This window comes from Scomber japonicus, chromosome 3, assembly GCF_027409825.1.
Source record: "Scomber japonicus isolate fScoJap1 chromosome 3, fScoJap1.pri, whole genome shotgun sequence".
NCBI classification, from domain to species: domain Eukaryota; kingdom Metazoa; phylum Chordata; class Actinopteri; order Scombriformes; family Scombridae; genus Scomber; species Scomber japonicus.
The window spans coordinates 26,126,600-26,153,595 of NC_070580.1; the positions used below are offsets into that span (position 1 = coordinate 26,126,600).

Here is a 26,996-nt window from a genome sequence, read left to right on the forward strand (position 1 = left end):
GTACAATATGTGGATTCATCAGATACAACTGCAGTGGGGACAATGCACACACAAAAATGACCAAAGCACATGAGGTGTAACTTGTCTCAACAGACTGGCTATTTTTTCAGTTACTCTACATTTTCTGTAATATCTGTCTAATACCAGCAATAATGCCCAATATTGGTGTAGACTGCAATCTGTAAGTAACACACTCACAGAGGAGCAGTTGGTTGGTAATGTAATGTGTATTTTGCAAGAGGTATTCATAAACATATTCATTACTTGAGACTTTTTGCAGAAAGCATAGTAAACAAACAAACTTTGCCTTTTGTGTACGAGATGATTGATTTTCTTCACCATCCAGTCACTAACTGTCTGCCTGCTGTTTGGTGCTCGGCAGGTAGCGTACAGAGTGTTTATCTGAGCTTGTTTGCTGACAAAAGCTGCTTACTGCTGCTGGAAATGGGGTTGATACTGTAAGTGACTCTCAACTATACAGTAATGTGTGGGCTGTGCAACAGAGCTGCAGAGTCAACTGATGTTTCTTGGTGTTTGTCAGTATGAGTGACCCCATTTTTCATATTACACAAAGCCATTTGATTTCTACATTTTTTTGTTTGTTTACTTAAGTATAAAGAAGTGTCCTGTGCCCTATTGTTTATTGCTATTTTAATGTTTGGTAAACTAAGACTGCAATTATTGTGAGGGGGGCTATATAGAAAAGGTATGTGGGAACCTTTTGAGAGACACGTGACGACTTCAATCCAGAAAAATATATACGATTGACTGTTTATACATATGAAATTGATGCATTTAGACTCACCAAATCAATTCCTAAAATAAGAAACCTAAAAAAGAGATCACATAACATAATAGTGCACATAAGTGTCACATTACAACCAGTGACATCCTGCTGCAGGACTCAGGAGAGGGAGCTCATCCAGACGGAGCAACTACCCAACAGATGCTCATGCCAGAGCAGGTGGCGAGTGATGATTGCACTGTATTGATAAGGTTGATGTCTCTGGAGAATCCCCTAGTGATTCCAGCCTAATACACATTTGTAAATGTCTCATAAAAAGTGCATCTGTCATCGTTCACTGTTAGTTATTCTTTATCTGTGTGAATTCTGTTTTTGAATTATTTCAGTGCAGCTCCTTTGTACATCATTTAGTGATGGACCTGCATTTGCTGTCACTTGTAAAGGAAGTTGACCTGCAACAGCTTTATATGAGATAAACTGGACCTGCTCTTTAGAGGTTGAGACATTTCCCAGGCAAATTATATGAACCTTTTCATGTTCAGAAAACTGTATAGTCAACTATAAATATCATCTATTCTCCCTTTATTTGCCCGATACTTCACTAAATGCATGTGCTCAAAAGAAACAAAGAATCAATTTATCTGAAGGTGTGCTTCAGATGACAAACAAACTGCTCTTCTGGACCAGTGCACTTGTTTGATAAATGGTCTATAGGCAGAGAAAAAGAAAGAATGGCAAGAAAAGGCTTAGTATATCTGGCTTTTTGTCTCACTCTTACACCCTGTGTCCTTCAGAGGTCCTCTGAGGTAGAATATCTCATGCTCTGAGGATTTTTCCCTCCCATATCCCGTCAAACCATGTAGTACAGCAGTGGGCAGAAACGTGGCCCACATGGTATAGTTCCTCTAATGTGCTGATGTGTCCACATTTACTGTAGTTAGTTGTGCTTATGGCAGATGGTGCTTCGCAGGGCTCTACTGTATTAGTACAGTGGTCGACCTGGATGGAACAGCTCAGCAAGCAGAGAGCACTAATGGTGTGGAAAGAAGCTTCGGTGTGATAGAAAAGGAAAAGGAAAAAAAAAGGAAGTCCAACACTCCCAGCTGACTCTGCCTTCAAACCCCAGAGCACGGACGCAGTAAAACCGTGATTAACAGTGTCGTCAGCTTCAGCTTGTTTACTCCAAGCGTCTGCAGCATGCCTCGCTAGTTGTTCCCACTCTGTGGAAGGTGGCCAGAAACCAATGGTAACCGCTGCATTATAGGATCAGGGAGTCAAATTGCATCACATCTTTTTATCAGTGGTCTGATAAAGATGGAAAATAAAAGAGTCAGGTGCAGTGGTGGTAAGATCGGTTGTGTCAGATGAGATGGTTAGAAGCTGTAATGTAGTACAGTGTGCAGGCCTCTGATAGATGACTGGACATAGATACTTGGAGGCTCCTATAGTATCAGAATTGAGTCAAATTGCTTTCAGGTTCACATTCAGGGGTCGAGACCACCGTTGTCCAATCAGAACAGCACTGCTCATCCTTGTCAGGGTAATGTTCTGCCTTTGTCATTAGTTAATGGTCACTTGTCCCAAAACCCAATAGGACAGTGCCAAATTTACCAATTTTTATTCATTACTACTGGAAGTGTTTCAGATTAGTAACTTAATCTTTATCTATGACCCCCTCAATCCTCCTGATTGTTTCTCTGCCTCCTCTTTCTCCTTGGAAATACTTTTACTAATTAGGAATGCAGAAGGCGGTCCTTATGTCTTTTAGCTGAGCTGATATTAAAAACAGCAGGAAAGAAAAATTACTCTCAATTAATATTAATCGGTGGCCCAAAGCTTTAGAACTATAGCTGCAGGAGATAATACAAAAAAACCCTAAAAAGTGAGTGAAATACGCCACTGTAATGAGATTTTTTTATGATCTTGTGTTTAATCAAAGAGACGTACGTCGACACATGGAGGAATCATAAATGTGCAGAATCAATTTAAGAAAATGATTAAGTCCACAGTCTTATCTCATTGCATTTCTAAGGAAGCCTCTCCAGATAATATGTTGATAGACAATGGATGTCACAACCTCTAAGTTATTTCTTTTTTAACACCGCAAGACACCCACGTTTGACTTCAGTCGCTGAGGAAAACTCTGACAGGCTTATAACTTTGCAAGACTTAAAACCGACGCTCAGGGGGTTGGCAGTGAGAAACGACACATGAGAGGGAAAACAACAATGAGAAGAGAGAGACAGATAGACAGAGACTGAGGCCCAGGTAACAACAAAGTCCTTGGGATGAAACTGAACATAATGGTCAAGTGTTTCACAGAGACACAAAGAGACAGAACAGCAGCTGCCACAGCAGCAGCAGCAATAGAAGTACTATCAGTAGACACACAGGTTTGTTCTCATTTAACCTCTCAGAGACTTCTGTATCTCCCTTTTCCAGCTGCCCAATTGTTTGCCCAAGCGCAATGAAAAATGGTACTCAACAAAATATCAACTTTTATCCAGATGTATAGCAGGATATATAAATGATAAACTTGTGTAGGTTGTAGTGGTATTTAGACAAGATCTCAGACTGTCTTCAGCTAATTACCAATGTAAGCACAATCTTACTAGTTTTCTCCATGTATCAATAACCTGTTCAGTTGTCTTCTGTGTAGTCTCCCTGTTCAGTCCACACACACTAACAATATTCTACATTATATATATATTAACAGCATGATTTGTCCTGCTATATGCATAGGATGAAGGGTTGCCAGGCAAGTGAGAAAAGTAGCAATTAAGGGACATCCTCTTGTGATTGACCTTTTTAGTGTCAATTTGCAGTTTTAGTAATTTAAAAGTGTCAGTTGACACCGCAAATCTATATAACAGATAGAAACAACAAACATACAAAAGCTCCCTGACACAGCTCTGCCTACTCAACTTCAGTAGCAGCAATCTTGTGATACATGTCAAGTTATTTTTATATAATGCAGTATAAAATAATTAATCATAAATTGACCTCAGGGGGCTTTTACAGCAAAAATACAGCATCCTCTATCCTTAGACCCTTGATTTGTGGAAAAACTCCCCCCAAAAAACTTGGAATGGATTGTTTTAAAGTTAAGCAATCACCTTGATGTCTGTTAAACTTTTAACTTTTATTATTATATTGAAGACAATTTCAGTTGGTGACATATGTTATTTCTTAATTGTTCGTTTTCATGAGTTCTCATCAGTTCATTTGGTGTACCTGTCAAGTCTGTGAATCTCAAACCTCATCTTTATGTAACCCAGACTCTTACGTAATTGCCATGATTATTCTATTGAACTATTGGCTCCATTTCAGCTTTCTATTGACCCTCAGAGTCCACCCTTGGTGATACTGAGAAGTGTCGCTAATGAGATGTGATCAATAGACAATGCCTTTCTGAGACACCTGCCCATGGATCACATTTCACAAACACCATTTGATTAAGGTTAAGTTCAGATATTTAAAAAATCTCTCAAATAAATTTCTCCCTGTACGTTTGTAAGTTAAAATAATGATTGCTTGCTGTAATCATTCATACTCCCCAAACGTATGAAGTGTTGGATTGCTGGCAGAACTGCTTTGTTAGTGTGAGGTAGGTATTTGTGTGTGTGTGTGTGTGTGTGTGCGCGTGTGTGTGTGTGTGTGTGTGTGTGTGTGTGTGTGTGTGTGTGAAACCCGTCCTTTGTGTTTATCAGGATGCTGTTTCATTACTGATTGGAAAGATATAACCAGGGAGTCATGTGTAACCTTTTAGCTGGAGTCAGCTTAAGATATCTGATTTCTTTGCTTAACTCCCAATGCTGTCTAATTTAATTATATTAGCTATTAAATTTGAAGACTGTTGAGACGACTGTGGAGTCTTTTGAGGTAACTGACTTTTGTAATATAAGAAATTCAAACAGGTTTTAATCTCCTATTCCTCATCAACTGTTTTTGACACATCTTACCTTTGCTCCACCCTTTTTTTTATTCATTGTTATTCCAGTCTCATCCATCAGCTCAAAGCCGATGATTCTGCCGTTCTTTTTGACCGGACAATTCCCACCACTTTCCCTCTTGAGGATAAATCAATCAATTTGCTATTACTGTAGCACTCAAAGACATGGATCAATTAGCTTGTTGTTGAGTAATGGATGCATCCCTAATGAAAAAAATCACCCTCTCTTTGAGCGTAACGAGGCCCATGGCTCCAGCTGACACAGTGTTGTCTGTTACTCTCATCATCTGCCAAGTCAAATTACAAACTGAATTGTGAAGTAATAAGGATTTTGTAGTGTCTATTCATAATATTTCTTCAAGCAAACAAGATGCTGATTCAAATATTTGACACTCTACTGTACTGTCTGTTAAATGGGTGGAACACTAATATACTGTATATCTTTTAATTTTTTGTGTGAGATGCCCTCAGTCATAACGCATAACAAGATTCAACACACTCCACACTTTGACTTTTGCACAGTGAAACGAACGGATCAGCCCAGAGCTCCACACTTAAAGAACATGTCATTGATCAGTAGGAGGTTTAACTTTTCCACTACCCAGGTGAAATGCAGGCTCGGGGAGACAGTGGTAGGTGGAGGTGGTGGCGGAGTTGCAGCTGAAGGTGGCCTGCAGGGCTGCGTTACATTAACAACAGCAAGGCTATTTGTTTTATTTCATTGTTGTAGCCAATATTCTCAGTTCAAAAAGTTTGTGAAGAGTTCAAGTTGCTGACTACTTTTAGTAAAACACATTTCTTGGACCATTGTGTTAGCAGTAGGAGTGTGACGATACACTCAGCTCACGAGACGAGACACGATATTGGGTTCACGAGATCGAGACGAGATTTTAACTATATTTTTAAGAAAACTATGATGGGGAAATATGACTGTTTTTTAAATTTGAAATTCACAAAATGGAAATAATGCAGGTGCATTTTGAAATGTTTTAACTAATCATCTTGTAATGAATCACTTTAGTTCTACTTTCTAAATATACAATTATCATATGCAGTATGCAGCACTGTAAAAGATTTCCCCATATAGATATTTTATAGATTTTGGTATTTATGGAAATAACAACCATAAATATAAAAGTTAGATACAATCACAAATACTATAAAGTAAATTATAAGAAATAGAAACAATTCTAGTATATAAATATAAATTAAATAAAGAATCCAATTATCACACATTATAACAAATTGCTAATAAAAAAACACAGAAATAAAAGTAAATTGCAAAACTCCTGTATCACATAAATACACAAGTACAACAACATATAAATTGTGTTATAATTTGGTAGTGTGACTCATTTTACTTTTTGCATCATTAGGCTTCCATAGCTGCACTAAATCTCAGTGTAGAGACCTGAGACCCTACCGCGATTGCGGTGGTTGGTACAGCCAATCTTATCAACGATAGACAATGACGTATTCACTACTCAAATATATAAAAATATCACAGACATTAATGGGTATTTTACTGTGACAAGATCACAGTACATCGCCACAATTACCAAACTTATTGCATTAACAGTCTATAGCTGTGAATGATGCAACTCATAACACGTGAAGAAAATATCGGAAATTATAAATAGTGAATGTTTTGCTATAAAATCAGCCGGGTGTATATTCACTGCTGAATAAACCTTTTTTTGTTAAAAGCATGCAAAAACGCACAGTATGTAAATAGCATAGGTTATTAACCAATGGAAGAATGTTTTCTACATTGTTCTTGCAATAAGTGTTTAAAATGCCACTTTAGAATATAATAATCTTAAACATTATACAATATACAATATATTGTGATCATTCTGGTGAAGCTTATAGTTTTATGCTGGCATGTGTGCTCACTATGAAGTGACAAACAGGTTTTGCTTGAAGTCTGCTGTTCAGAAGAAGAAGTGACACAAGACAAAATACACCAAACATCAGGCCTAGATTTTCTATCACATGGGATTTTTAGAAAACCAAGTACACAGAAATATTCCTCTCACCTGAACTTTGTTGCATTTTTAATTACAGAATATGAAAAATACATTTCATACAAGATGGGCTTCTGATGTGTGAGGTGCAGCATGGACAAAAGGTGAAAAGAGAAGCAAAAATATTCAGAGCAAGAAGAAATAAGAGAATCAATGTATTCCATGTGACTGTGTCACTGCTCCTAACCTTATAGAAATTATTTTCAATAATGAATTGGGTGGGGGGAGATACACAAGGGGGCTGGAAGTCAGAGAAAGAAAGAGAGGGAGAGAACTTATCCCTTAAAGAATCAATTATAAACACTTTGGTTGAGATCAGAGGCAAGGGATGGTTGTGCAGCGCTTTGGAGTGAGGGAGGAAGAGAAAGTGGCGGGGGCAGGAAACTGTCCTGAAATAAGAACGTTGGTGTGTGCCAGCGGGGGATTCTCTGTTTGGCTCTGGGTTAGTGGTGTCGTGCTGCCAATGGGAACAGAAGGAGGAGGAAAGAGGTGGGGATTGATAGACACTGAGGGAGACCAGCGAGACTAGTTGCGCGCTAGCAGAATGAGAAGCAGGGTATTCTGAGCTCTCTGTGCTGCGGTCCTCCCTGCATGCACACTGTGTGGAAGGCTCTCAGCTCGCTCCACTCCACTGCACAAACAATGGATGTAGTTTAGATTCAGCAGACAGCGATTATTCACATGGCACTGGCAGGTGGCACACTGCTGCATTAGTTAGCTAATTACCATCTAGCATCGTATAGGCTGGACAATTTTTTTTCCTTCTCTTTTTTTCCCCCTTGCATCATTTTTTTTAATGCATTCTTTTTTTTTTCTTTTTACAGGAAAGCTTTTACTTTGGCTACATTACATGCTTCACATTTTATTCTTCCCTCTAGTTCATGAACACCTTTGAATTCATTAAGGCTGGAAAACGTGATTAATGGTTTTGGCATTTAAAGTTGTGTCTGATAATTACAACAGCTGATTGATGACATGAGTAAGGGTATGTGCAGTTTCCTGTGATTGCATAATGTAGCTTTTGTCTTAACTGTATTATTAATTATGACACTTGGGGAGGTAGCGACAGGCGGGTCAAAAAGATGTTTCTTTATTTCACAGATGACAGGATACAGATGCTGTCATCTTGTGCTCTAGCGTCGGGGGGTGGAGGGGGGGGGGGATTAGACAGAGCGAAAAAAAACAGAACCAGTTGGAACACCACTTTGTCCCAGTGGGATGCTGTGTTTTCATCTTACCAGCTATTGTCTTGATGATTTTTTTTTTCATCTCCATGTCTCTCAGGTACATGACTTTGACTTCAGTGTTTTTTATTCAATGGGGCTTTGATGTAAGGAACACTAATGATTAGTTGCTTGCGTTCTTGTTACAGATTAGAAAAACAAATAATTTATCTCACTGACATATTTTTAAAACATGAATCTTAATCTTAATACGTTGATGTGGGAATATATCTTAAGCATGCAAGTTGATGCTCACATGAAGCCCGGGGCTACTTCATCTGCTTAATTCTGGCTCTTTTATTGATGTTTAGGTAATCTTGTAATTAGCCGTAAAAGTGGTTGCCATAGCACCTGGGTTCATCTACTTTTATTATTCAATTTTCACTTGTTAGAGGTGTCACCCTTCTCAACGAAGGCAACAAGTATATTTAATTAATCAGTCAATCAGTCTCTTAACCATCAGTTCTTTTCAATACTTTGGCCACTTGTTCTCTGTTCTCAAAGGACACAAACAAATAATTACTTAATAATGAAAGAAACATTTATTCATGCATGCTTGAAGAATACATAATACAGAAAACAAATGAGTGAATAACAGCTCTTTAAGTGATGATATGAGCTATAATGTTGTTTCTTACTCTAGATCAACTTTTATCACAAAGCCGTGTTGTTGTTATGTCTGCTTGATGAAGACTTGTCATTGTAGCACTAAGATCTTCTCATCAAGTCTGGGGTTGTAGTGCGGTCTGAAGAGCTATTTCATGGCTTCTAGCGGGTGCAGGCCAATCTTGCTTCAAGGCTGACCTGTGAAAGTCTCTGTAGATGCATTTTAGCCACAGAGCAGCCGAGGGCCCGACAGCGAGACCTACTTGTCAGTCTGGTGGCTTTGCTTTGTGGCTGAAGGGCCAGAGTTGAGTTGAGTTGAGTGTGTTGCTGTGGCAGTCAACTGTGGACCGCCAGCACCGTCTGTGATTTCTGGTGATGCTGTGGTTGAGGGTGAAAATATAAAATGTATTTAAGTTCTACATGGCTTCTTATTACAATCGGGCTTGGGTAATTCTGCAAAGTAAAGGGAAACAAGTCTTCAGTGGATAGTGAAACACTCTGAGTCTCATTTTAGTAAAAGGTTAATAAAATGCATGCGTTCAAAAGAAATCAAATGTATCAATTAATACGTATTTCCTGTGTCTTAAAATACATTTTGTGTTCGTAAAATGGTGTAGCATGTCTTTTGACTTGCCTAAAGTGGCATCATAGTAATGATTTTCCAATACCTGATTCTTAGGAGATTCCATTTGTAATTTTAATGTGTAGGAATCACGTACTTCACTTTGCCTCACTGTGATCCAATTAACCAGTTTAATGTATAAAAAATTAAAAACATAGTTTCAGCATTGTAAATTTCAACATAGCTTTTATTTTATTTTATGTAACATTTAACAATCAACATGACATACTTCAAACGTTAGTTGTCTAACATTATCAAGGATAGTAAATTTAAGTGATCATTAATAAAATGACGGCAGTTCATACTCTGTAGGGTCAAAAGACTTTGCTCTCCCAGTTGCTATATTGCTATAGAAAAGAAAAGGGCAGAAAAAATGTAGCTATCTCACAATTTATGAGCCCAAATTGTGAGATGGCTACGTTTAGCACTGTGGACCAATGTAGCTATGATACGTTGTGTTGTGAGACTGGGTTGCAGCTGGTTCACATTACTTGATTATACAACTTAATTCACATTCATTTAACATGGCTGATAGCTATACCAATGAGAAGCCACTTACGGAAAGCCCTTCAGATTTAGTGCATTAAATGAAACCCCAAAGGGAGTCTCTGTGTCAATGTTTAAAGTGGAGTTATCTGGTCTTCTCCAGTTCAAATGACCCAAAAGCCATTTAGCCAGTCATTACTTGACTTATTTTGTCAGGAGGAGAAGTTAAAAGTAGTCCGTTCAAACGTCTGGAAAAACTTTCACCTCCATGCTTTGAAATTAAAGAAACGTTTAAACAAGGCCGCCCCCCTTACTGCTGCTATAGAGTGGAAATTAGTAATCTGCAATTAGTATCTTGTGATAGAGAGGTATATCGTAATAGAGAACTCTATCAATGAATTATCTGTTCAGGTTATACTATAGATATCTTATTGTAGTGTTTTTTCAGATTAAGTACAACAAAGCATTCATTTACAAGGAACTATCTACAGTATGTTGAAAGAGGAAAAGTGAGGGGTGGGGGCATGGAGGGGTCTGAGAACAAAGCGTCCCTGTACTCAGAAGTTCTTATTTTGCATTGTTTTGATATTTTTTGTTGCATACATCTGTGATTTTCCAGCTCAGAAGTGATATGGTGATCTGGTTTTGATGTGTTTGCAGCACCTGCACTCACACGTCTCAGCTGTCCCAGTTAGTGAGCGAGTCAGTCAGTCAGTCAAACAGCTGTCGACTGAATTAATAAAAGATGCTTTGGATTCCTTCCTGATGAAAATAGTGACTTGTCACTCAAGGCTCAAACAACCTCAGCGTGTCCTTGTTATTATCTGTTCACCCACCAAAGCCTGAAGGCAACGGCTCATCCATTGTTTATCACATTTGTTTTCAGTATTTTCATATAAAGTTTCAGCATTGCAGCTTTGTGAAAATGAGGCATTGGGAATATTGTTGTTTGCCATCGACTGAAGACAAATGACAAGTTACAAGAAGAGATGGAATCCAGAAATTCTCTAGAAATAGGACAAAAGTTGTTTTACATTTCTAAAGAAATCTTTTTAAATGACATGAACACTTCTGTTTGTCGATTAAGCACTTTGAGATTTAAAAAAACCTTTCATGGTGTTGCCTGCTTTCACCAACATTTCAGTTTAAAGTGATTACTACAGTAGCTTTCTGGTTAATAATCAAATAATTGTGCAATACATCCAGTAATCATACAAAAGTTAAATGTTCTTTTACCTGAACTTGCTGCTTCAAGGGATTAAAGCAAAAAATGTGGATAATGTGCACATGCAACCCAATCCTGTTGGTAACAGGTGCTAGGAAAAAAGCAACAAGCTGAAGCTCCTAAATATTTATCGCAACGTTTTGACCTTGCAGGTTAAGGGAGTAAACATCACAACACAACACACCTCCTGAATCAAGATTTGCTCATTTAAATGATATTTAAACCATGATCAGTACCAGCCCTGGTAACTGTGATCAGACTATTACTGATGAAACAGAAAAAAAACATTTTGAAAGGTTTAGCATTTATAAAGACAATTATTCTGAACTATTGAAAAAATGAGGGTACCTTTTTAATATTAAACAGACTTTTTTTGTGTTGTACTTCCTAAATGTGGAGTGTAACTCCCAAAGTAATGCTGTGTGAGACTGACTGCAGGGCCTAATGTTGATGTGAAAGAAAGACTTCCATAATGTAAACCAGTCCAGGGTGTCTTTAGCCCAAGACTGTGTCTCTGTGCTTCAGTGATTGCTTGAGTAGCTGGACAGAGGTGTGTGTAGTTGTTAGATAAGATCTCCACCAGAACAGACCTGCATGCCTTCTAGCAGTGTTTCAGTATTCAGCCTGCAGGATCCTAAGCTGTGTTCTTTTTCCTCTTACTTGAAGGTACGCTGTCTGAATTCCTTTAATGTTTAATTGATAATATTGTGTCACTAATGAAAAAAACAATAAATATATAATCTGTGTAACCTTGGTGCTGCATACATCACCCCCACCCATCCCACTTGTCCCCTCTTTGCCCAATACAAGTGTCAGTCATTATCTGAGTTTCTTCAGCTCAGTCTCTTTATCTCTCTTTTTTTCTCTAGCAATGGATTTTTCTTAACCAGCAGTGGGGGTTGATGAGAGAATGTAAAAGCATCAGAAATCACTTAAAGATTGCTGAGTGTACAGTTATCACCAGCCCAGTTTAGTGTGTGCAAACTGCAGAAAGGTGCAGGCAGCATATTCATGCAGTCAGAGTCTAATTTATGGCTCTATTCAGAATAAAATGGTGTGTGTGTGTGTGTGTGTGTGTGTGTGTGTGTGTGTGTGTGTGTGTGTGTGTGTGTGTGTGTGTGTGTGTGTGTGTGTGTGTGTGTGTGTGTGTGTGTGTGTGTCAACAGGTTACACTCTGTACTACCTCCAAATTATATATCCAGATTTGGAAGCTTCTGCTGTACAGTAAGATGCTGACCTGCAACTTTGTTGGTTAAACCCCCAAAGCAAAGTTTATGTTCTTTTTAAAACTTTTTTTAGGCTACACAGTTATCACAGAGGTTTCTTAGGTTGTAATTTACAATCTTAAGGAACTAAGTGTGTGTGTGCATTTGTGAGTGTTTTTACATCTGTGTTTTTTAGAGAAAGAAAGCGTATTTATGTGTTGCTACTCTATGATTGCAGTGTTTCTCTTTTAATATGGGAAAAGTAATTTTGTCTTAATGCCAGACTGACAGTTGCAATGAATGTGCCAGACCTGGGTTACAAATCAGTAGAAGGGACGTGGCAGCGGAGTGGACCGAGCTAAAATACTGCTGCTGCACCTTTTATTCTGTCACTCAGTTTATGCTCCTGTTTACCCGAGGAGCAAACAGCTGGGCTGGTAAGCACTGAGATAATGGTTTATAGGAGGATGAAGGAAGGTTGTGGTGGAGTTACGATGATCAGATACTTTACCTACTACATCAACACAGATGGGATCCACTCACGTAACCTTAAGGGTCTGTTACTCTTGGCTTATGCTAGGATCAGACTGCACAGTATTTGTGTCTTCTACGATGGTGAGATTAGACAGTCAGTGCAATAAATTCTTACTGTGTCTTCAGTGTCTTGTACAGTCTGCAACACTACAAGTATGACCCTGACCAATCATCGTTCATCATGGTGTGCTCATATGTCAGCAGCGATTAAGGTCAAGACATTGTCAATCATGGCTATGCTATGTGTGATGCTGGCAGCCTTATGTTCCAAAAAGAGAAAGAAAAAGACGAAACAACTGTGGACTCGTTCCTGGGTGTCACAAAGAGGAGGACAGTATGTGTTAACATTTCAAGACCATCACATAAATGTTGGTTTCACAATCACTATAACCGAAGAGTCTCCCTGGTGCACATATGTAAACACCGAAAACGAAATTCAAAGCTGTCCAGTTGCGGTCTGGCTGAGCTGAGCCGCATTTAGTGTGTCAAACAGTGGTAGCAACAGCAGCAGCAGCTCATCTCTGCCTCCTCCACAGGTTGAATGAGGCAGGAAAACCCAGTGATGACCCTTAATACACATGGAACACCACTTGCAGGCTACAGAATGATATAAAAAAACCCAAAAAAACAATATTCATGTTGTAAGTAGATCTACAGTTATTGTACATTTGTAATGGTATCATGGCTGATTTAAAGCATCGTATCTGATCTTCACTGGCTTCATTTTAGATTATGTGACTGCAACACATTGTGGTACCTTGGACAAGCACAGACAAATAAATATCTGTGAGTTCTTTATGATTCAAAATGTCAGAGTGTATCAGCTAGATAAGAGGCTAGAACTGCTTTGGGTGACAAAAAAGCTTGTTTTAGATAAGATAAAGTAAAATCACTTCTACAACAGATTTTATCAGGTCAAAGTAAGTGGGGGTAAAAGAATTTGGTTATTCTTTGTTAATGCAACATTTCCTAAATAGTTGTCACCCTGAGGTTTTCAAAACCACTCTGTCACCCAAAATTAGTTTCAGCTCTTAGCCTTTACTACATTGACACATGTTTTCTAGTTCAAGGCACTGCATAGCATCACAGCATAAGATTACTACTACTTTTTTATTGAATTGATTTTTTTGTAGTCATGTTCTTGTCTTGTCTGGGTCTCACAGTGTCTTTTCCTGGAGAACAAAAATGTAGCCAGTCACAGTTTTCTGGTTCAAAGCTTAGTTTCATCTCGGAGCAGAGCTTCACTTCATGTGCCGAAATAGTGTCCACTTAGCACTGTTGTGCATGATTTCACTCTGCGGATTATGTGCAACCGACTGGAGGTTGGAAGCAGAGGTCAGTGTGTCAAAAAGAAGGTCTGGTGCTGGTCTGTTTCAACGTCTTAGAGTGTGTGAGGGACTCTTTTTCTGCCCACAGGTGTACATGAGATGATATTATGTTATAGTATGTGTTATATGATCAGATGCTTTTAGACAAGGGAAATCTAAATGCTTCCATTAGAGGGTTAGGGAGTATCATGCTACCTCTGCACTCTGTCAGATTTCTCATTGTATGCACGCTGATATGCAAACGGTATCATACAATATGCATTACATGTCGTCCAGGCATAAATTTTCTCATTATAGCTGTTCTGAATGGACACACTCAGAGGCAGGGGGAAGATGGCTATTATTGACAGGGGTGACATGCAGCTATAGTTTCTTTTCTGAGAGATATTCATAGTGTTGCACTTTTTGAACATATGCATACATTGTATTAAAGTCTTGCCTATATTCTCTCACCTCTGCATACCTATCACTGAATTGTCAGTTTTGAAAAGTTGCTAAGACTGTGAAATGCAGCCCCCCTAATTCAGATGTCAGACAGGTGTGTGAGGAGAGGTTTTAAAGCTGATCCGACAAGCACTCTGGTTGGAGCATACTGATGCTGTTTCTTACCCCTAGAACATATTTGGGTTGTAACTTTGAGAAGCTGCTTCTTGTAATATTAACTTCTTTTTTACAAAGTACTTTAGCCTTAACGGTTTCTGTTATTTTTTGTACTTTTATTATGACTTTTATTTAGGGCTCAGGAACTAGAGCGGCTCCACTAATCAGAAGATCAGCGATTCCTCAAGTCTGCATGTCGAAGTGTCTTTGGGCAAGATACTGAATCCCAAATTGTTACAAAAGGCTGCGCATCAGTGTGTGAGTGTGAATGATTAGAACTCCTCCTGATGAACAGCACTTTACATGGCAGTCTCTGCTATCAGTATATGAATGTGTTTATGGTGTGAAGTACTTTGAGAGGTTGGAAGACTAGAAAAACATGTTTTATAAAAATGCAGTCCATGTAGTCCAGTCCATGGATTGCATTTAATCTACCTTGAACTGTAAGGCTGGACTGGTTCAAAACGTATGACCTTATACCAAACACCAGTTTTGTTGCTCTGTTTAAATGTATGCAAAATTAACCATTACAATAAATGAGAAAAGACAAGCTAGGACATTAATGCTGTATCGCTCACCCTGAGTGTGCATGCTTGAGTACATTTTAGTAGCACGTGTGAATGTGCAACGTTTGTGAATTAATTTGCGTGATGGCATGTATGCATATCCCAAAAGCGCTCAGTAGAAGTGGCACAGGTCAGTGCACTCTAACCTGAAGTGCATTTCCTAGAAGAGACAAGACCTCACACATTTAGCAGGAGTGAAGAGAGCAGCAGTAAACAGCCATTACTATGCACTGTCATGCATTACAATTACTTCCTATCTTTTGGTCCAAGTGGATCTGTTTGCCCATTAGTATCATACATTAAAAAGTGGGATACCAAAAGGCATCATTTTTTGTTTGCAGTTAAACAGGTCTTAATGAACCGTTTGGGTAATGAGGCGACGAACCATGAGGCAGTGAGGAACAATGGTAAACATGGCAACTGGCAGCGCTTGGTGAGTCCTCTTTGTCATCAAACTGTCTTTGCCTGTCACCCGGAATAGGCTCCATTTCCTGGTAATATTTCTGATATAATTCCTTCCCTCTGTTCCCTTACATCAGTATTGCATAGGGTGACCACAAGCATGATTAGAGCGTATTACATTTCTCTTGCTAAAATTAAAAAAACACAACATAATCCAGCATGAAGGAGCCCTCTTGTACTCCTTTTGCTATTCTCAGTGTGCATCTGTGTTCAAGTAGATTAATGTATAAACCTACATAGGAGCTCATTGCGTGCTTGTGGCTGAATTGATTTAAGCTATTCGGAAACACCAGTGGAACTAAAGGAATGAATCTTCAAATGTGACAAAAATATGAAGTGACATCTGTTAGGTACATATATCATTCATGGGCACCCATCAGTTTACCAGGAATTAGCGTAGGAGTCATTGTGTCACTGATGGCCAGTGACGCAATAGGGGGAAGCTTTATCATCTTAGTAACACTGCTGTGGACTATATAAACCACACTTTTTGCTTCTTGTTGGCTCTTCTGTCTTAACCAGGAATTAGCTAAGGGGTTGTGGATTTAAGGGTAGAAAAGTGAGCAAGTAAGTAGAAAATTGGCTGTCCAACTCGTAGAGGAACTGAAACAAGCCCTGCTTCTACAACATCTGCCATCAAAGTGAGTCTGAGCAAGACACAGTAAAAGTACACAGAACTGGTGAGTCTGTAAGTACTGATGAAGATTAGAAATAACAGGAGGAGACGAGTAGATTGAGAAAATGATGTAACAGTTTTATCATTTGTATTAAAAATGTCATCATGGATTATAGGATGTCATCTCCCTTAGATCATTTTATAGAGCATATTTTTTTTGCCTTGAGTAAGGTTCAAATTGAAATTAAATTTTCTGTTCTTACACTCTACCTATCATACTTTTTTTTTTGAAGTGGTGTAGTCACAGAAAGTAATTTATCTTGTGGTAATGAAAAGAGTCGATGTTTGAATCTGGTGGAAAACACACAGTGACTGTTCCTCGTTTGCTGCTGAAATATTTGTTGTTTAGGAGCAGTACATGACGCACACACACTGACAAATGTGATTGCGGGTCTTGTGTTCAGGGCAAGAATGTGTTTTGGTATACAGAAAAACTGTGTGAGAACTTCATCTCTTTGAGGTTTTGCACGGCTGGTGTAGCAGAGGTTCAACATACCACAGACTCTGGGTTCTAATCCCAATGGAGGCAATTTAACACCAACCAGTTTGCAGTTTATCAGAAATTATGTGTTTGTTTTTCTACAAATAAAACCTTAAAATGTCAAGACCATTTTCTATGCTACCAGCCACATTTTCAGAATACTATGAGGCCTGTTAAATCATAGGAACAGGCTGATTTTATAACCATACAACATCATCGCTATTTGGGTTGAGGCTGTAAAGATGTATTTATGAAGTAAATACACTTGCAGCACTTTACACCAGCATTATTTTGTCCTTCTGTAATTATCTCAGTGACTGTGAGCAGAATTCACTGTGAGTGAATTACAATGTTACCTAAATCAGTGTTCCTCTCCTCAGTGTTGGAAATGTCCAAAAGCTCCAAGCACCTTATTCAACATCTAGTACATGCATGTAGAATAGTAGAACAGGGTTCCTTACAGAAAAGTTTTTAGACTTAGTGCGGGAGGTGGAGGGGGCGGGGTTGTACCACAGACTAGCGGAATAAGACGTCTGTCCTCCCTCCTGCTCTCTGCTGTAAACACACGTAGCTGTTAGTGAGCAGCTGCTCTCATGTCCCCCAGGGTCTCGGTGCTTCTTTTTGGCAGAAAATCTCCCGCTCTCTGCCTGCTCAGCCTGCTCTCGGATGGGGGGCGGGTTGCTCCGGTAGCTGTTGTCTCGCCGTCACACACATGCTCTCTCTTTCTCTGTCTCTAGATTGCACCCTCGCAACGCACTGAGCTATTCACTGAGCACTGAGGAGGAAGGAGCTACTGGTGTAACATATTTTAGTTTAGAAGACATCAAAAAGCCCTGATGCTCAGGCCCAGCGGGTCTAACTTGCAACATACCGGCGGAAACCCTGTAGAAATATCAGCAGACTTCATCTAGCTTTTATATTAAACAGCACTAACAATCAAATGCAAATTATATCTAATTAAGTTCTGATACCTGACAAGTATCATTACATACAGTCCCCTCTGTGGTCGTTTGGCACTTGAGTTGATTTGTCTCCCTTGAGCCTCTGTGTTTCACTCACTTTACGTCTGCCAAAAATGTATGAATTGAGCCCGTATTTACCAAGCGTCTCAGAATGACTCCTGGGAGCCACGCTGAAAGTGAATCTACGACCGAAAATACTCCAACTCAGAGTAGGACTTGAGAAATATGTATGAAGCATTTTACACTTACTTTCAGCAATGAAAAGTATTACCGCAGTCTTAGAAGAGAGTGTGGTGTTGTAGTTTTACAACGTTCAGAACCACAAAATAGAAACTATGATGATATATTGTTGTAGTTTGAAATATTAAACAGTGGCCAAATTTGAAATACAGAAAATATCACCTTTTTAATGTGTTGGCTTTATGTTTATAACTAAAAATATGATTCATAGTGACAAAAACACCATGAATGCAGTAGGTTGTTGGCCTCACTCACTCAAATGGCCTAAAAAATATATTTATATATAATTCACAATATATACAAGGATTGCAATAGTAATGCATCTTTTGCAAATGTTACACAGGCACGGCACTCACAGCGAGGATATTGAAAACTCACAGGCGCACAATATGTAGCCTAATCTTCTCCTGCACTCTCATATTTCCCTCATTAGATGACTGTATGAACCCTACATGTGAGGAAAAAATGTAAGTTCTGTAATATCACCTTGTCTCTGGAAATGTATCGTGACAATCTCAAATATTATAGCCACACATTGGCACAAAATGAATAACACGGTTTACATTACATTAGATTTGACCTGTAAGTCAAGTTGAGATATCCTACATCAAGTAACATCAAGCCAGGGGAGCTTGTTCAAATAAATGTTAATGTACTCTCACTGAGAGCCTGCGTTGTGTGTGTTGTAAGTTGGAATACAGCCAAACAATTTCACTATTAGCTGCACTTTGAAATGTCATGGTTTTGTAACCATATAGGCTCGGTAACACAGAGCGTTTCTGTTTTCACTCTTGGAAAGAGGACATTATAGTTTGTTATTTTTTCTCTAAACAATGGTTGTACTGTGAGGAAAATTAAACGAAACCAGATATTTGCTTCAAAAGAATGTGCATATCCTCAACTGGCAGACTGCAGACCCCGACTTCAAATAAACTGCAACGAGTTCAGCTATGCAAAGTTAGGCAAGGCAAGGCTAGGCAAGGCAGTTTTATTTATATAGCGCATCTCATATACAATGGCAACTCAATGTGCTTTACATAAAACAGAAAAACATGTAAACTGAGAAAGTTATACATACGACTCCTCTTATTTATGTTCTGGCAGAATAACCCAGCATTCAAACCTTACAGTATGTCCAGAAAACAATAGTCAGTGTGGGAGTATTTTGAATACATAAAGAATGGCCAGGGGGTTGTTAAAGGAGATGGATCCCCAGTGCACAAAGCTCACCACTGCTAAAGGATCAAACACCTTGAACTCAATGCAACATCGTAGAGATCACCATCCATCCAGCCAAACATGCTCAAGTGAATGTAATACAGTTAAGAAATAACTAAGTTTAAAATAAATTATTCATTTTGTGATAAGTTATTTAATGAAATCCTGAGTAAATATAAATATGTCACTTACGATCAGTGAAGTAGTGATAAGTTAAGGCTTTCAGTGCATTGTAAAAGGAGCATTGTACTGTTTATTAATGAACATTCATTTAAAAGGCACACAATCCACTCAAAGGATTCAACCTTTTACATCCTGTTGCTTCCTCCCATCTATGTTGAGTAAACAGTAGATATGGTAGGTAAATATTCCGTGTGCAAAAAACTCAATTAACATTAACATTTGTAGACTTCCAGGACCATTATTAGGGTATCAAATGAATTGCATTTCAGTGATTAATAACACCTGCGCAAGAGATGTTTTCTTTCTTTATTACATTTTTGATACTGAAAAAAACCCCAAAACAATAAAAGCCACATGTAAAATTAGATTAATTATTAAAACAGATTTAAAAGATTGGATTAAAAGTTAATTTTAATCCAATTAGGCATGGACGGCAATTGATGATGATAACTGTCACAGATCCCCATTATTACCTAAATTAGTGAGATGAATGTGTCAATCTTAGAAATATGGGCAGTTCGCAGTGTTTCCCTACTCTGAGGCATTTGGGTAATACGGCCTAGTTCACTATAATGATGGATGATTTTACAAGTTGGCTACTGCTAGAACCTCAACACATATAAAAAACTGTGATGGCATTCTCATTTTGTTTGATAAATAACATCTGTGTTCTTCAGGTCATCTTTGATCTGACTTGGAAGAGAGTAAAAAAGACAAAAAGTATGCTGAAAATAGATAAACAATGTCAGAGAGGCGTGATAGTTGTTCTCTTTAGAAGTGATGACACAGAAAGAAGAAATTGAGAACGCGCAGAAATAAAAGTCGTGAGCAGATAAGAAGCTCTGGTGAGAAGAAAGAGGCTGAGAAGAGAGGATGGAATAGGATTATTAAAAAAAGACAGATCTAGTTGGGTTGTGGAAAGAGGACAAAAACATTTAATGTGACTGCAATTATTATGTTTAATGCTAAGTAAATAACTACAGTATGGTGTTGCTGCCTGAATTATGTTTTTCTCCAACACAGGAAGTGAGAAGTTCCTGCAGATTAGGGTTAAACAATATGGAAAAGATCAATGTCTAGTGATTCTTTGAGTTGCCTAATCATAATCCCAATGAGTTGAAAAAGAGTGAATATTTAGGCAACACAAAAAATAAAGCCTTTGTTTCATGGTTGTAAAAGAGCCACTGCAAAATGTTGTAATGCTTGGTGAGCAATGAGTAGTGCTAGGCCTCTGGAATGTAAGTGAGCAAAATGAATGGATCTGTCATACAGCGGAGGGAGAAGTGATTGAATATTCCCCCTTTGGCTGCAGATGATACACGCACTATTGAATTTGCTTCCCTTATTTGTGCTCCAACACTTAATTACTAAAAGCAAATATTTTTCCACCATAATATTTTGGCTGCTCACCAGTTGAGTCTTTAAAACATCAGCGTAAAGCAGTGGAGTCATTTCAAAATCTTCTTGATTTCATTAGAGCCTCCTCGCTGCACTCAGTCTCGCTGTATTTTTAGCTCTTGAACTATTCAAACAAGATAAAGGACTCAGACCTGTGAGCTGCAATCATAGACTCGACTGTGGAAGTGTGTTGAAGATGGAGTTACGAAGGTGTCGTAGATGTCCTCTGTGCATCTCAGCAGAGACCACAAGCATTGAGTTGTGTGTTAATGGAGGGAGGCATGTGTTAGACAGCATGGTACACATGGGTGTCATTAATATCCCAGTGTGTGCTGGAACTATTGAGCGTCAAGTAGTGAAAATGTGATCCAGCACTCTCACACCAGACGTGCACATCAATAGCACTTCACCCAATACACTAGGGGGAAATATGAGTCCCTCCTTCTCTGCAAAGACACCATAATAGGCAATTAAACAGCTCAACCGGTAGAGGCAAAACAAGGTTGTTGAAAGGAAAGGAGCATTTAGAGGTTGGCTAATTAACACTAGACCTGGTACACAGCCATTGTCATGTTTCTCTTTCCTTTGTATTGAACTCTGGCAGCTCCAGAGTGTGTATACAAATGGTAAATTACAGCTTGGAGAAAGTGGCTTGTTTTACATTTCATTGAATCTTCTTTTGCTTTTGTTGTAAGTCATGTGGTGTTTGAGCAGGTAATGAATTTTCTGGAGGAGGAGTGCAGTCATCAATCGTAATAATAGTGTTCTTGGTGTGCTTTACATGTTATTGTCTCTCACTTAGCCGAGGGAAGTAGTTTTTCCAATAGGTCAGCGCAAACAAACTGATGGCCGAACACATTAGAGTGTGTTAGTGCGTGTGTGAGTGCGTGCGTGTGGGTGTGGGTGTGTGTGTGTGTCTGCATTCCTGTACACAGAGAGGGCGTGAGCATGACATCATGATTAATGTGATCTCTTTAAATATAATAATAGTAACACTTCATAATAATTACACTTAACACTAATGTGTTTCCAAAGCAAATACATGAGGTCCTAAAATGGATTGTGCATCTTCAAAAATGTGACTATAAACTTGATTTAACCCGCATGAGTGCCTGTTCTTTACTGCATACAGTACGAAATGCAGCAACGCCTCAAACAAAATCCCACGCTGAAGCACTCATATATCATGACCCTTGTACCCACAAACAGGCTGCTGAGCCAAACTCATCTGCTAGACATTTTCTCTGTTTACAGAAGGAGCGGTTGTGATTGACACTAAAATGAGAAAAGCTGGTCCCACTTAAAGGTCAGTCCACTTTAAGCAAGCCTGGTCAGGTTAGGCTAATTAATTGTTGCTAACTTCCAGACTAACCCCTTTCACTTTTCCAGCAGTTTTCTTGGTCTTGAGAAGCTGCAGCATTTATTAACTGACACATGGTAGCCTGTACTTTTACATTTACTGCCCTACTGACAACTTGACAGCTCTTATAACAGAACACTTCACGTAGATGTCCTTTGAGGAATGAGGAGAGGGAGGACACTGGGGTTTGATGCACTAGTTGATGACTCTAAACAATTCCATGATAACGTAGAGTGTTATCACGCTCGCACAGTGTGCAAGTGAAAATCATTGATATTAATGATCGTGTTATATTTCAGCAGCAAGGCTCATGAATATAGGAGAAACACTGCAAGGTCAAACACAGAGATTGGTATCAAAGCTGCACTCATTGTTTTCTGTATCCTCATATGAACTTACTGTATTGAACAGATATGGGCCATAGATCTTGAACACATGATGGAGAATGAGCCACTGGACTGGGATAATATTTGGAGATTAATAGCTGATAATTACAAAAATCCCAATCATCAGCAGATCCACTTTAAAGGATAATTACCGTTTTTTACAACCTGGACCTTATTTCTAGGATAAAATACGATCATTTACTCACCCAGACAACTTTGGTGTCATTTGGAGTCGTTCGGACGAAATTAACTCCAGTGTTGCGCTGCGTATATCCGTATATTGACCTACTAACCTCTGATCTGGATGATGTCATTTCAGATGTCAGATCAGAGGTTATCTATGAGAGGTTAGTAGGTCAACCTACAGACTCCAGATGTTGATAACATGCCACCACGGGCTCGAAGGGGAATAGCACTAACGTATCATAACAAAATATTGGTGAAATGAACTAGTTTCGGGGCAGATAATATAGTTGCGTTATATAGAGGCTGCGCTTCGGTGCTCCGTGTACTCGCATTATACGGATATACGCAGCGCAACACTGGAGCTAATTTGAGTATTTCGTCCGAACGACTCCAAATGACACCAAAGTTGTCTGGGTGAGTAAATCATCGTATGTTATGCTAGAGATAAGGTCCAGGTTGTAAAAAACGGTAATTATCCTTTAGCTTCTTGTATTGAACCTATCTCACTTTTAAAACAAGTTTCTTAATGAAACTTACTCTGTCACCAATATGCACTCTATCAATGGATAGACTTGTATACTTCTTATTCACAAAGATTTTAGACTGTGAAATGCCATGCACCAACAGTTTGTGCCACCCACACAGTTTTGCTCCTGAATGACTTGTCTTTGCCAAACATGTCACAATATCAGAAATGTATCTTACTAGTGGGCCTAACAAATGTGTAGTACCAGATGGTTTGTAACACAGACGCTTGGCAGGTGATTTGATGAACCATCTGTATATGACTGTCTTACATGTGTGGCAGCTGGATGCTTGAGACTGACACAAGTGCATAACTTGAAGATGGCGACATGGATTCTCGTGTGATCTGTTGATGCTGTAATGTCACGAATCCAGCTGCCTTGCAAGGTAACAGTCCAACAGCAGCAAAAAGAAAGAGGGAAAAAAAGCTTGTATTGTGTTGGGAGTCCTTCACACTCACCAAAATGTCAGGTGTTGATGTGTTTGTCTCAGTGGTAGTATGGAGCTTTCAGTATGCATGGTGCTAAAGAGAATACTATTTTATCCTGGACAAGAGCCTTAAGTAAAATCCAATCATTTCTGTAACTTTACTGTATCGTAACTGCACCTCCACATGTGACTTTTTGACACCTGATTCACTTTTTAATATATAAATAGCAAAAAGTGAATCAGTTCCAGGTTCTTTTCTGGGTGTAGTGGTTCCTAATGTTTGGCACTGTAATAAAAATGCTCAGTCGCACAAAAGGAACATTTCATTGTCTCAAAGCCAGAGTGTTAATGGCCTGCAGGACTACTCATACTGTATGTTGCTTCTCTTTCACGGTCAGTGATTTCATGATTGCTGAGAACAATCAAATATCACTATTAAACTTCTGTGTAATGTAAAGAATAATCAAACCTGGAAATGAGTATCTTAATTTTTGATAAATCTGTTAAAATGTTTTCCTAAATTGCAAAGTTTAAAGAATATTTGAACACTTTGTTTTAAATTAAACACTCAAAAATGTATACTTTCCTTCTAGAATTCCCCTCTGGCTTTCCTCCTCTCTTTTCTTCTTCTTCTTCTTCTTGTTCTTTCCTTCTCTTTCTGTATACTTGTAACACTCCTGCACTTTCCATACAGTAGTTCATACTTATTCCTTTACAGGTTCACTCAGTAACTTTCAGTTCTCTGCTACGTCTTCTTTGCACTTGTAATATATATATAGCGGTTTCCATGGTTATCCACTTACTTTTACCACCATTGGTGTATCAAAACAAGAAGACATGGGGTATTGGATGTTCACACATAAAAAGTCATATTAAGTAATGCACAAATGCAGTATATAGCATTATGTCAGTGATATAAAGTCACCATAACATGTTTTATTAGATGTTTTTGTAAAAGGTGTAACACGTCAGATATTTCACAAGACATGAACATGTGGGGTTGAGGGGGTTGTATTTTTCACCCTAGGGTAAAAACACCCTTTATTGCATGTTCATTATGGCAAATGTACTAAATGGACATCGCGTATAATCTTCCACATTTGAAAGATGCAAGCCTCAGTACATTTTTTACACACACAAACATTTAGTAAATCAGGCCCAATGTATCCTAACTCTGAGTTTAGTCACAGACTACAAGATTTGGCAAAGACTAGGGATCCTGCAAGGTTTATTATTAAGATTAATTGAGATTATTTCCCATCCTGCTCCTGCGGTGCAAATATACAAGAAGAAACAATGGTGCACAAACAGAAGCTGCTTTTTGCCACAGCTGCCCTTGTGATTGCAGTGGTTCGTTCTGAAAAACCAGCCAAAAGAAAATGTGAATTAATTAATTAATTAATTAGTTAATTAATGAATTCAGTTATAACTGAAGATCAACAACTGTGAAGAGAAACAACAGACACTACACGCTGATTGTTCCTGTTACTAATGAGATAATTCATTCATTTATCTAATTTTCTTTTCTTCATTTCTTAGATTATATCAGCTAAAAGCCTTGAAAAAGATGTTACATTATCAGGTCAAGTATTTTTACTTGTTTATGTGTTTGTTTTCTGAGGATTGCCATCACCTGTGTACTAAATCACAGCTCGTCTTCCTAGGGTCCACATCTAAAATCATACATTAAATATTACAGTCAACATTTGGCAAACATAAGACGTATATTAGACAACGATATTAATATGTATGAGTAAAACTTACACTGCAAAAAAGTACAAATCAGCATCCTACAAATATGTTGTTCCTACAACTTTCCTTGTTTGCTTTTTGAAACATTGATTTCAACATTAAAACAGCTGCACACTTTAAACAGCTGCCCACAGAAACCACCTTCAGCCATTAACTATCTAGACACAGCAATGTTTTAGCTGCTGGATGTTGCAGTATTTCTGTTTTGGAAACGCTGCATGAAACACTTTATAAACAGCAGCAGCCTGGGTAATTATTCAAAGGCAGGGAGTCACAGGTCTAACTCCTCCAAATAGTCTGAAATCATGTGTGAAAAACCAGTAAATACACTTGCGGACACACAGCAGCTGACAGAAAGAGGAGGTCATACTATACAGAGAAATATTAGCTTTTTCTGGGTGAATAAATGTTAATGTGACTTATAAAAAGGGGAGCTAAAGGGCAACGAGAATGCTGAGCTCTCAAGTTTCATTGGGACCATGAAGCACATCATGTTTAATTAGGAAAATAGTTTAAAAAACACGCACACAAAGGGCAACCATTTACTGCATACTGCTGTTAGAAACTGACTGCAATTAGCTGATTATTAGCATGATCAGCCACTGTCAGTAATCAATACAAACACAGAATATTAAACCATTAAGTCAACATCACATTGGGTTAATATACTTTAGCAGTTATTAAGTGTGTCTATAGGGTTGAGAAAATGTTAAAAGATATACATATTAGTAGGTTGAATTGAAGTTCACTGTGCTCTCCCAGGAAAATATTAACATTACGCCAAACTCCCTTTAAGAAATATGACACTAAGAATTCCTTACATGTCCACAAATACAGATAACTCTAGAAAAACAAGATAAAAGGCATCTCATGTTGACAGTCTGCTTATCAATTTAGCCTCCACATAAATAAATAAAGATAAACCAACAGCCTCTGCTGGTTAGCTGCACTATTTTAGTGGGAGAGGACTGACTTACTATTCCAAAAGTTCAAAATATTTTACTAAAATAAGTGCTTGATAGATCATCTGCTGGAAAGAGTGAAAAACTGCCGATAATATGAAATATGGTTGGACCTATTGGAACGTTAAGATTAGAAAAAGATTGACTTAGGATAGCTCAGACTGAGTTTCATGACCACCTTACACATGATTGATTTTTCCATGGCGACCATGGAAAAGTGTTACTACAGGAAACACTGAAAGCATCATTTGGTTGTGGTATACATGTTATTTGTCTGCAAATACTGAAAGGAAAGACAGGAGAAGCATAAATCATAATCCCTCCAAAGAAAAGAGGGATTATGATTTATGCTTGGACAAATCGCTTTTCTTCTGTTTTGCTCATTACAGTTAATACACTATGTTGCAAATGAACAAATAATGAACACAAGCTGAACAATAAGCCCATTGTAACAATGTGTTAATTCTGTACAATGCTCCAAGGTCAGATTTGTGTGCCACAGCAACTCCCGTGCAGTAACATTTATTTTCAGCATTTATCAGCCAGCTACACTGAAGCCTGTATATTCAACGTATGCATGCAATCAAACTGGATGATTACATCACTCCAGCCACTGTGTGTGGATTAGAGAGAGGAGGACAGATAATTTTCTTGTGT

At 38.4% G+C, this 26,996-nt stretch overlaps 1 protein-coding gene across 1 annotated transcript in view; it reads left to right on the forward strand.

Moving 5' to 3' along the window:
• asic1b (acid-sensing (proton-gated) ion channel 1b) overlaps positions 1-26,996 on the forward strand; it is a 165,895-nt gene that overhangs the window by 8,564 nt on the left and 130,335 nt on the right. The window lies entirely within an intron of this gene.